Here is a 12,993-nt window from a genome sequence, read left to right on the forward strand (position 1 = left end):
GTCTTGGGTCTCTGCTCCCCTCGGCGTCTCCCCAAGGCCGCCACACCCACCGGAGACCTAAAAAAAGCAGAAGATAAAGCATCCTTCTCTTGGGATCAGATTCACTTCTATGTTTTTTAAACTTCTAATTCCATGTCCCTGGACTGCCCGGGCCTGTCTGCTCCATCCTGACTCAACCTGTCGCTCACACCTGTGCATGGGACCTGCAGGCTCCCTGCCTGTTGCTCCAGAGCTCTGCTCTGTTCTCTCACAGTTGGGCTCTCCCAGACTTGCTGCCCCCGATTCCACGGGGAACTCACTCCCACCCGCGGACTCCAGGCGTGCTGTCCGCTTGGTATCCTCCCTCCTTGCCCCCAGTCTGACTCTTCACTTCCTTCAAACACCTGAAAAAGGTACCGTCTCCGTTGTCCATTTCGGCTCACAGCTGCGTCCCCTCCCTGTGTGCCCTCGGCTTGCAGCACTCCAACAGCCATTCATTATCCAGAACCCAGGAGGGCAGCCGCCTACTCTCCCATCTGGCTTATCATCGTCTTCAGGGGGACGGGCGCTCTTACTTTGTGCTCAATTATCCCCTGTTTTCTGTGCACAGCAGAGAAGATTTGAAATGGATCAACGTACTCAAAGTAAAGCCAGGACCAGGTCTATCTCTGGAAAGGCGGATAGATATCCACCTGAGCGCCAGCCCGGTGGTTTGCATGCTGTTGTAACGTGGAGGATCCCAGGTGGCCAGGGTCACACCCACGCTCACCGCGGGGGGACTGTGTTCACTCAGTGATGTCTCCCAGGCACCGGAGAACAGAGCTGAGTGCAGGCCACCTGTTTGCCAATCCTTGTCCACTAGCGCCGTCTCCCTCCGTTAACTCACCTTGGAAAAGGGAGACTGTGTGGCTAGGGTGGGTTGGAAGCTTTTGATATTGCCAGAGAACCATGAGAGTTGTTTAGCTGAGAATAACCTTTACCTCTAATACTGAACTGGTCTCTAATACCGTAGTCACCCCCATCTGAGGTCCAGGACTGGCAGGAAGGTGGGTGAGGGCCCGTGACTCCTGGGACAGCCATCAATTCATCCTGGGGCAGCCATCAATTCATCCTGGGGCCTTTGGAAGGCAGCTATGCTCACCACTATACCACCAACGCTTTCCTGGGGCCTTTGAACACGGTGACATCTTAGACAGAAATCAGCCCTGACAAGCCAGGATTCCTCAAAGCACAGTTGTCTCTAGACATTAGAATCTGGACCATCTGTCCACCCAGCCGGGGTATCTCTGTCTAATAACTATATCCAAGGGGTTCTTTAACAGGAGACCTCAAGAAAGTTAGAAATGACTGACCTTGGGCTTCCCTGGTGGCGCGGTGGTTAAGAATCTGTCTGCCAGTGCAGGAGACACGGGTTCGAGCCCTGCTCCGGGAAGATCCCACGTGCCGTGGAGCAACTAAGCCCGTGCGCCACAACTACTGAGCCTGCGCTCTAGAGCCCACGAGCCACAGCTAAACCCTTGCACCACAACTACTGAGCCTGCGTTCTGGAGCCCACAAGCCACGACTACTGAGCTCGCGTGCCTAGAGCCCGTGCTCTGCAACAAGAGAAGCCACTGCAATGAGAAGCCTACGCATTGCAACGAAGAGTAGCCCCCGCTCGCCACAACTAAAGAAAGCCCACGCGTGGCAACGAAGACCCAACGCAGCCAAAAATAAATAAAATAAAATAAATTTTAAAAAAGAAAAAAAGAGAAAATGCATGGTATTAAAAAAATTTTTAAAAATAAAATAAAAATGACTGAACTTTACTGTGTAAGGAGACCCGCTTTCTAACGTAAATTGTAATTATCTAAAACACAGTGTGAAGGCTCTCACCTTGAGTTTCCCCAGGGACGGGGACTAGGTCTGGTCCAGTCCTGATGCTCTTGGGCTGTGCTGCCTCTTCCCACTCTTGCTTCCTGAGGTCCAGCCAGCCCTGGGCTGTTGGATCCTGGCGTCAAGCCCTCACGAAGACCCAACGCAGCCAAAAATAAATAAAATAAAATAAATTTTAAAAAAGGAAAAAAAGAGAAAATGCATGGTATTAAAAAAATTTTTTTAAATAAAATAAAAATGACTGAACTTTACTGTGTAAGGAGACCCGCTTTCTAACGTAAATTGTAATTATCTAAAACACAGTGTGAAGGCTCTCACCTTGAGTTTCCCCAGGGACGGGGACTAGGTCTGGTCCAGTCCTGATGCTCTTGGGCTGTGCTGCCTCTTCCCACTCTTGCTTCCTGAGGTCCAGCCAGCCCTGGGCTGTTGGATCCTGGCGTCAAGCCCTCATTGCCACCCTGGACCACACTTATACACAAGCAGTGTCCGCTGTGTGAAGTGAATCTATTGGTTTATTTCTACACATTTTCCTTCCCTTCAAAGTCCTCTGCCAACCCCCGGCTGTGGCTGTGCGTGGCTGGAGCTCTGTCCCTCCACGTGTTCTGTGTCACCAGTTTTATGCTCTTCTGGGAGGGGCGTGTCGGAACACCTTTAGGCAGAGAGGGTCCTTTCCTCTTTGCAAGGGAAGGGGAAATTGATTCCTCCGTTTGCCCAGCACCCTGGCACTGACTAGCCATGCTGTTCATGTCCCCCCACCATAAGCCACCCCTCCCTGGTAAGACAGTCCTGCCTCTGCAATGAATTCAGGCCTAGTAACTAACATCTTATACCTGGATAAATCATTTCCATTTCCCCCTTTTGTCACACAACCAGGAAATGGGCCTGGGACTGGCTTGTGTGAAGAGGTCTGGAAAGAAGGCTGATGCGGTAACTAAACGATGCTAAAGAGCAGGGAAAAGAAAGAGAAGGGCCCTTTTCCCTGGCCTTTTAAACTCTTCAGCAGCAAAGAAGAAAAAAGAAAACTCTCCCCCTCCCAGAATAGTTCTCCTCAAGGAGAAAAGTTTCTTCTTTCATTTTAGTGTTTTCAGTTGACATCCCTTCAATGTCTTTCTGGTTTGTAGAGAAATTTCACGTCCGCGTCAGCCTCACAAAGAGAATCCGGAAGTCAAAACCGAGCTCCTCACTCTGTAGGCAGGGCCAGGAAACACCTGGGTGAGGGGGCCCAGCTCCCACCCGCAAAGGGTCCTGATAGCTGCATCCTCCCGTCACATGGCTTCCAGGCAGCTGCTGGTTCAGTTTTTGGTATGATTATTAAAATAATGCAATGCAAGGCGAAATCCTCGGAGTTTTCCAGCAATAGATCAAGTATCTGCTTTGTTTGAGAGGATCTCTGGTCCCTGCCTTTCGGTGATTCCCAGGGACCCACACTGACCCCTGTTGTCCTTGTCGCCCCTTAGCAAGGCCTTGAGTGGGGAGCATTGTCAGAGCCACAGGGGAGCTACTGAGTGTGAGGCCCCCAGCCCTGCTGTGGGGCGGTAGGGTGGTGGTGGAGGGGGAGATGGGGGCTGCCTCTAGGTGCGGGAGGTCCAGAGGCCCTTCTGCCTTCTGGCTTGAGTACCTTTGCCGTCTAGGGAAAGGGATGCCATCACACACTCACTTTTTCCCTCAGCCACATACCTCGTTGTGGAGGTGAAACGGGTGCCTTTCCCACCATGCAGTCATGTGGAGAGGACCTTCCTGGGTCTGCCCCTCGGGGGTCCCGAGGCCTTGACAAGTTCCCTGCACCTCCTGAGCCCGCTTTTGGCCAAACGTTATTCTGGGTGTATCAGTGAGGGAGTTTCTGGATGAGATTAACTGTGAAATCAGTAGCCTGAGTGAAGCAGATTGCCCTCCCCAGTGTGTGGGAAATCAGGTGACACCTGAATAGAACAAAAGGCTGACCCCACCCCCAGGCCAGAGAGAATTCTGCCTGCCTGCCTTTGAACTGGGACACCGGCCTCTTCCTGCCTTCAGACCTGCACTGAAACGTCACTCTCCCTGGGTCTTGAGGGTACCAGCCTTTGGAGCGGAATTTACCACATTGGCTCTCTGAGTTCACAGACCTTAGGCGTCGACTAGCCCCATGGGCTCTGTGGGTCTCCAGCTTGCCGACTCACCTTGCAGGTCTCGGGACTTGCCGGCCTCCACGCCTGTGTGAGCCAGTTCTTTATAATAATAAGTCTCTGTCTCTCTGTCTCTCTCTCCACACACACGCACACACACACACACACACACACACACACACACACACTTGGTTCTGTCTCTCTGGAGAACCCTGACTAATACAGCCATAAATGAGACACGAAGAGAAACGTCATGGGCTCAGCCTTTAGTAGGCTCAAGCAGTGAAGGTGCTTCTGTCTTGGAGGGTGTGCACAGTCTAACTCCTAGGTCTGGACAAGGAGTACTGAATGGCATGAATGGAAAGACATCACAAAACCCGACGTCCTTAGGTGAGGAGGTCATTAGAATGCACAGGTGCTGAGGATTTGTGCAACACTCCTTTTTTCTAATGAAAAAGGAAGCTCTCAAACTTGGAACGTGGCCTAATAAGTCCTGGGAAGGAGGTCTGATAAAAACCCAAAGGGCAGGAGTTAGCCCTGCTTACAGAGAGCACTGAAAGCACCAGTTTAGCGCTAGGTAAGCACTGAGATGCTTTCTGTTTAAACTTCAAAGAGGCTCAAGGACGGTTCAGCTGTGCCCTGACAGCTTCCCCTTTGATGACGGGACCCCTTGCCCCCGCACACCAAGGGCAAGCCAACAATCTCTGTGCAGAGGAGCGGGCAAACATCGCTGATAAAACACCTTCCAAGGACCAGAGTGAATGCAAATACGGCAGAGATCGATACCTAGATTCCATCTGATATGGGATCAAGGCAGACAGACAGTTTACACACAAGCAAATACAATAAATCAAAGCGTAGAAGCAATTTTAGAAATGTAAATATAAAATTTTGTGACAGCATGAGCTATCTATAAAGCTCACAAATAAATAAGAATAGAAATACCCAGCTTGGTCAGACTCTAAATCAGTTTGCTCTTTCTGGACGGCAACATGGCCACAAGCATAAGAACAGCTACAGATTCGTTTTATGACTTCTAATTCAGTACTCTACCCTGGGAATTAGACCACATGAAAATTATTTATTTACAATGGTAAAAAAAAAATAGGAATCATTCCATGATGCTCAAGAATGGGGAGTTGGTTGAATAAATGGTGGCACCTTAACCTAAAAGCGTGTGGACCTAGCCCGTTATTTTACACATGAGGACACATCCAGGAGAAGTTAAATCTAGGGTGGTGAGTAGTTTTCACCTCATGCACCAGTTCTCTTGGTTGGGAAGTATACGTCTTGGAGTCCAGGATTGAAAGGGTCCCGAGGCTGCATCTGGACTCTCGGAAGGAAAACCCCATCAATTAGCGATGTGAGTCTGAGGTGTGGCAGGAGGTTCTACACAAGTGGCCGTGAGCCCTGGGTTATGGAGCTGACTCGGGGGACCTGTGGGTGGTAAAGCCAGTCTCCTCTCCTTGACACCGGTGCGTTCTGCAGAGCAAGTCTTCAAACCGGGTTTGAGGATTCCTGGGGGCAGGCAAAGACGTCCAGGGGCTACTCTGGGTGTTTCTGCATTACCTGACGCTCAATGTCTGTAGGTATCCTTTCCTACAGAGGATTTGCTAAGATCTGGCCTGAGTTCCCAAAGCCTCCTCCCGCTTGAAAAAAGCAGCCGTGCTCCTTCACCATTAAATCTTGCCATGAAGCATTGCTCTGGGTGAGAAAGGTTCGAAGTGCAAAACAAAGGTGAAAACATTTTTAATAACTGATCAATTTCCCACAAACCCCCATGGGCCCGGCATTTCCCAGGCTACACATCCCCTGTATGGAACAGTGAAGTGGCCCTGTGTGAATTAAGACCCATGGCAGGGCGGGATGAAGGGAGTACTAACAAACCCCAGGTCATAACTTTGCTTTCCCCACTCCCCAGTCCATCGCAACTGCACTTTTTCCTCTCTTGAGATTCCCTTGAGAGCAAAGCAGAGACAGCCATCCTAAGAAATACTGGTTATCCAACAAGGACCTAGTGTATAGCACAGGGAACTATACTCAATATTACGTAATAACCTATAAGGGAAACGAATCTGAAAAGGAGTATCTATAGCCACATCTAGATATAGATATATAGACATATATCTGAATTGCCGTGCTATACACCTGAAACTTACATATCGTAAATAAACTATACTTCAACTTAAAAAAAACTTTTTTAAAGAAATCCTGGTTATCAAGAAGTGCTTATTTTCACAAGTGCATATAAGCTATTCTTCTCAGCTATTATCTGTCTTCATCCCTAGGATATGACATTATCTGGAAAGAAAGTCACCATCAAACAGCCCGGGAGGTAGGGGGTCAGTGCCACGGATTATTTTAACTGCAACTGAAATGTTTTCTGGGACTGCCAACGTTTTCACGATTCATGGACTACAGCCCAGAGGTAAAATTATTGCCTGATATCTCTCAGATTTGGTAAAAACTATTTTTATCAAGTATTATAAAATATTACTGAAATTATGTGACTCTTCCACTTTATTGTATAAAATTATTACATTTTTAACCTCCTAATAGCAAGAAATGAACAATATGATAGCTCTTGGCAGAGTTTCCCTTTCATTAAGTGCCTAGGACACGTTTGATCCTGAAGTGTCTGACTTTATATGCCCTTTATGCTTCATTACGTTTTAAAATTGATAATATATTTATGTTGTTTTGTTCAGTCGTGTTCTAGGATAGTAATTATAATGAAGACTCATCCTGGAAGAAAAGGTAATGTGTAGACTATTATGATCCCATTGAAATGTAAAATTTCAATTTCCATATGTTTGTTTTGCAGTGGGATAACCAATAAGTCACTTTCAAGCAAAATGATATAGTTTGAGGGTAAGAATTGTGGGGAAAGTGAATTGGAAGTACAGGTTCAAGAAGAAAAAACTACCTTAGTTCATTTTTTTTTTTTTTTGCGGTACGCGGGCCTCTCACCGCTGTGGACTCTCCGGTCGCGGAGCACAGGCTCCGGACGCGCAGGCTCAGCGGCCACGGCTCACGGGCCCAGCCGCTCCGCGGCACGTGGGATCCTCCCGGACCGGGGCGCGAACCCGCGTCCCGCGCATCGGCAGGCGGACTCTCAACCACCGCGCCACCAGGGAAGCCCTTAGTTCACTTTTTTAATGGATGTTGATGAATATCAAATGGTTATGGTTTTGAAATTCTACTGTAAACTTACACTACTAAAGATGGATAAGTTTTATTTTTGATGTTCAATATTTGCAACAATGCAACTATCTAAACTTATGTGAAATTTTTGTGTATGTTACATTTTTTAATTTAAAAAAATTTTTAATTGAAGTACAGTTGATTTGCAATATTTCAGGTGTATAGCAAAGTGATTCGTGCATATATATATATACACACACACACATATATATATATACACAAAATATATATATTCTTTTTCAGATTCTTTTCCATTATAGGTTGTTAAAAGATATTGACTAGAGTCCCCTGTGCTATACAGTAGGCCCTATTGTTTATCTATTTTATATATTGTAGTGTGTATCTCTTAATCCCAAATTCCTGATTTTTCCTCCCCACCACACCACCCCCTGCTCCTGCTTTCCCCTCTGGTAACCATGTTTGTTTTCTATGTCTGTGAGTCTATTTCTGTTTTGTAAATAAGTTCATTTGTATCATTTTCTTAGATTCCACATATAAGTGATATCGTATGATATTTGTCTTTGTCTGACTTACTTCGCTTATGACAATCTCTAGGTCCATCCATGTTGTGGCAAATGGCATTATTTCATTCCTGTTTATGGCTGAGTAACAGTCCATTGTATATATGGCCTCTTGGCCATCTGTATGTCTTCTTTGGAGAAATGTCTGTTTAGGTCTTCTGCCCATTTTTTTTATTGGGTTGTTCGTTTTTTTGTTATTGAGTTGTATGACCTGTTTGCGTACTTTAGAAATTAATCCCTTGTCGTTCCCATCATTTGCAAATATTTTCTCCCATTCCATAGGTTTTTTCGTTTCGTTTATGGCTTCCTTTGCTGTGCAAATAAACTTATGTGAAATTTTAAAATATCAGCTTAAAATATGCAATGGAGTGAACAGTTTCCAAATTCTTTTACGGAGTATGTAACAAAAATCTTTGCAGACTACTGTTTTTCAAAGGTAGCCCTCTAGAAATGCCTCACAAAAAAAGAGTATCTTGATCAAATAAATTTGAGGAATGCTTCAAATCCCCATTTTGAAAACTTACAACACATATCGAATACACTGAGAAATCCTATGTAAAGAAGCATGTTTAACTTGGTTTAATTCAGTGTCTCCCAAACTTACTTGCTCATTGAGGCATATTTTCTCAAATATCCCTTTTAATATCCATAGGATAGTTTTGGGGAAAGCTTCCCTGTTACATCCCCCCAGTTACTTAAAGTAAATGAATGTCCTGATAAAAAAATTTGTGAATGAAAAGAAAAATTTGTGAATGAAATAGTGAGAACAGTAGAACAAAATAAGACACACATTACCACTAGGCAATACTGTTTACTGGTTGAAACAATTTTGGGATCAATGTAAACAGCTTAGCACTTCCTGTTCTGTTATAAAGTTGCTTAAGACAAAGACGATAAGTAGGAAGAGAAAGCAGGGAGGGAGGGAGAGCCTGCCTGGATAGGAATGATAGCTGGTTGACTGACTGATTCAGGAGAATGTCCTGAGAACAAAATAGGGTTCTGGGCCCCAGGGGTCCTATGGGTCCTGGAAGATGTACTGGAGCCACACCAAACACCAGTCTCTGGGGAACTGTCTCAACAAGCAAGGAGGTTGTTTTAACCTGTAGAGCTCAGCTCTTGAGAATAATTACTCAGTGCAAGCTGGTGGACACGGCAAGCTTTATGTTGCAGGGGCAAAGGCCAGCTTCAAATTTGGATGTGACCATTTTATGCCATTTGGATAAACCATCTCCAGTACATGCCATTTCTCTAAGAAAACGAGTTGGGAAGAATTGGAGCAGCTGGCTGGGTTTGATGCTTTCCAGGGGAGCTATGTTTCTTCTCCCCAGAGAATTTATCTCTTGCAGGTGCTGGCACTTCTGTGGCAGGCTCGGCTTGTCACATCTTAGGGACAACATCAAAGCATCTGTAAAACAAAGCTTCCCAGCTCTAAAAGGAAGAAGGGATCTTAGGGGAACAATGCCATGGAAAATCCAACATGAGGCCCTTTGACACCCATGGGGTGGGAGCCCATCTGGCAGAGAGCCACGTGTCCCAGTCCTCCAAATGGACCAGCCTCCCAGATGAGGACGGTCCTACTGACAGAGGACCATCTTCACTCTACGAATTGGTCTGCTTAGCTCCCAAAGAAACCTGTTACTCCTTAAATGACAAAGTTGGAAGTAATCTACCCTCGACTATCTGAGGGTTTATCTAATTGCAGATTATCTATATCAATCGTGTGTGTGTGTGTGTGTGTGTGTGTATTCTGAAAATAGCCACAATTATCTACTATCCTAGATTTATATTTTTATTGAGGTGAAATTTACATAACATACAATTAACCATGTTAAAGTGTACAATTCAGTGGTATTTAGGATATTCACAAAGTTGCGGAAGCATCAGCTCTAGTTAGTTTCAAATTTTTCTCATTATCCCATTAAAAACACCTCATACCCGTTAAGGAATGACTCCCCACTTCCCCCTTGCCTCAAAGCCTGGTACCTTCTAATTTGCTTTCTGTCTCTGTGGATTTGCCTATTCTGGATTTCTTTTTTTAGTCTAAAATCATAAAGAATATTGGTCTGTAGTTTTCTTACGGTATCTGTGTCTGGCTTTGGTATAGGATAATTCTGGCATCATAGAGCGTCTTAGAAAGCGTTCCCTTTTCTTCTCGTTTTTTTGGAAGTTTAGGATTGGTGTTAATTCTTTTTGAACTGCTTAGTAGAATTCAGCAGGGAAGCTATGTGGTTCTGGATTTTTCTTTGTTGGGAGGTTTCTGATTACTGATTCAATCTCCCTACGTGTTATAAATCTGCTGAGATTTTCTGTTTCTTCTTGAGTCGGTTTTGGTCATTTGTGTGTTTCTAGGTGTTTGTCTATTTCCTCTAGGTTATCTAATTTGTTGGCATACAGCTGTTCATAGCGCTCTCTGTTCGTTCTTTTAATTTCTATAAGGTCAGTAGTAATGTCCTCACTTTCTTTTCTGATTTTAGTTTTGTCTTCTCTCTTTTTTTTCTTAGTGTAGCTAAAGGTTTGTCGATTTTGTCAGTCTTTTCAAATAACTCACCTTTGGTTTTGCTGATTCTTTCTATTGTTTTTCTACTCCCTGTTTCATTTGTCTCTGTACTCTCCTTTATTATTTTGTTCCTTGTGTTGGCTTAAGGGTTAGTTTGTTCTGTTTTTCTAGTTCTTTAATACCTACACGTTCTGTACAAGGAGAGTCACTGTCCGTTCATCAAGATGCGGGGTCTATTTCTTCTTCTCTTGCACCTGGGCAGCCTGAGCTAGTGAGTCACAGACGTTCGGAAGTGAGAAAGCTCCCTCCTGTCCTGTGTCTGCCATGCTCTCAGCATACAGCATTTATAGCGGCTGTCGTTGGGGTGCCAGCACAGCTCACAATAATTCTGCCCCTTTTTGTGGACTAGTCCCTCCCACCTCCCATTGCCACATGCAGCCAAGCTTCCGTTGCACGAGGCCCTGCCCAACAGCTACAGCTAATTCAACTAAGTTGGACAATTGACCCACAGTGGACCAATCAGATTCTTTCCTCCAGAAACTTGGATCAGGGATTGGCGAGAGCCAGCCAGTTTCTTCATATGACTGGGACGGGAATGTGAGTGCGTGCACTCTCTGAGCAGCAGAGAACCAGGGCCCAGAACACCACGCAAACACTAAGAAATGGTGCAAAGGAAGAATTCCTGAGCTCTCCGTAAAGCCTGATATCTAGCCCAGCTTTATCTTTCCCTTTGGATTCCATGGAATATCCCTGAATCCTTATAATACATTCGATTTATTTGTCTGTTTGTTGGAAGTAACTGAGATCGGTTGCTGCTTCTAACCACGCATTTCTTCCTAGGCCCTCTTGGAAAGGTCACTTACGTTCACTATGGTTCCATTTCTTCACCTACAAAACAAGGAAATTTGACCAGATACCTTCCTAGCTTTAATATGCATCAGATGGCATCTTCCTGGAGCCTGGCTCCAAGATGAGTCTAGGGTTTTGCTTACCCTTGGCAGAGAGATGGGAAAGTACCACAGCGATCTTCTACTATGTAAGTCAGCTCTCTAGAAGTTACACAAAGGTAGAATCTCACTTCTTCCAGAGCACGCCAGCTGCAGAGAGTTCATCTTTACATGTATCAGATAAGGGCTAAACTCACCAATAGAAATAAAAAGGTCGGGACTTGCCCGGTGGTGCAGTGGTTAAGAATCCACCTGCCAATGCAGGGGACACGGGTTCCAACCCTGGTCAGGGAAGATGCCACATGCCGCGGAGCAACTCAGCCCGGGTGCCACAACTACTGAGCCTGAGCTCTAGAGCCCACAAGCCTCAACTACTGGAGCCCGCGTGCCACAACTACTGGAGCCCACGTGCCTAGAGACCGTGCTCCGCAACAAGAGAAGCCGCCGCAACGAGAAGCCCGCGCACCGCAACCCGCTCACTGCCACTAGAGAAAGCCCACACGCAGCAATGAGGACCCGAGGCAGCCAAAAATAAAAATAATAAAATAAAAAGAAATTAAAATGTCTAAGTGGGCAGGAGTCCTTGCAAACAGATCTGGATAGAATTTTTTTTTCCAGATGGGAATTTGGGGTTTGACCCCCATAAACATGGAAACATTCTGGTCTCTCTATCCATTCTCTATGTTTAGTCAGTCCCATAAATTATATATTACATCCTGAATTGTATACATTCTTATAGTACTAAGTATGGTTTAGTGATCATAAATCTTGTCTTCCTAAGTAGATTAAATACTGCTCCAGAGTAGAGGCCAAAATCGTATACTGCCTGGTCTGAATCCTTACCGCGTCCGGCCCCACTTTGGGTACGTGGTCGTTATTCCTGGAAAACATGCAGTTAAATTGCATTCAGCATCCAAACAGAGCATTGCTTACAGATGTTCTTACCTCATCAAGACGCTTAAGAGAAGTGTACGCCGTTTCCCGGCTGAAGGGACGATTGATTGAATCAATGAACGATGCCAACAGGTATCCACTGAATTCTCGCTGAGCATCAGAAAGAGCGCACCCCCGCCACGTACCCACAGGTCCGCTCTCCGTGAGGGAGGAGCAAGGAAACAGGTGTGCAGGTCTTCCATTCCCACTGGCAGAGGTTTATCGAATGTGTCACAGAAGAATACTTTGGGGCTTCCCTGGTGGCGCAGTGGTTGAGAGTCCGCCTGCCGATGCAGGGGACGCGGGTTCGCGCCCCGGTCCGGGAGGATCCCACGTGCCGCGGAGCGGCTGGGCCCGTGAGCCGTGGCCGCTGGGCCCGCGTGTCCGGAGCCTGTGCTCCGCGACGGGAGAGGCCACGGAGGTGAGAGGCCCGCGTAACGCAAAAAAAAAAAAAAAGAAGAAGAAGAGTACTTTGCTTGCAAAGCAGAAATAGAGACATGGATGTAGAGAACAAATGTGTGGACACCAAGGGGGAAAGGGGGTGGTGGTGGGAGGAATTGGGAGACTGGGACTGACATATATACACTACTATGTACACAATAGGTAACTAATGAGAACCTACTGGATAGCACAGGGAACTCTACTCAGTGCTCTGTGGTGACCTAAAAGGGAAGGAAATCCAAAAAAGAGGGGCTATATGGATACGTATAGCTGATTCACTTTGCTGCATAGTAGAAACTAACACAACATTGTAAAGCAACTGTACTCCAATAAAAATTAATTTAAAAAATTTTTTTTAAAAAGAATACTCTGCACACAGTAGATGCTGAGTTAATCCAGGTCACTGGAGAAACAGATGGGGTTAAATGTGCAAGGATATATTGGGGGAAATGCCTGTGTGAGAGAAAATAGGAAAGAAGCTGAAGGAGGCTGGA

The sequence above is a fragment of the Physeter macrocephalus genome, chromosome 12 (assembly GCF_002837175.3).
Source record: "Physeter macrocephalus isolate SW-GA chromosome 12, ASM283717v5, whole genome shotgun sequence".
Classification (NCBI taxonomy): Eukaryota; Metazoa; Chordata; class Mammalia; order Artiodactyla; family Physeteridae; genus Physeter; species Physeter macrocephalus.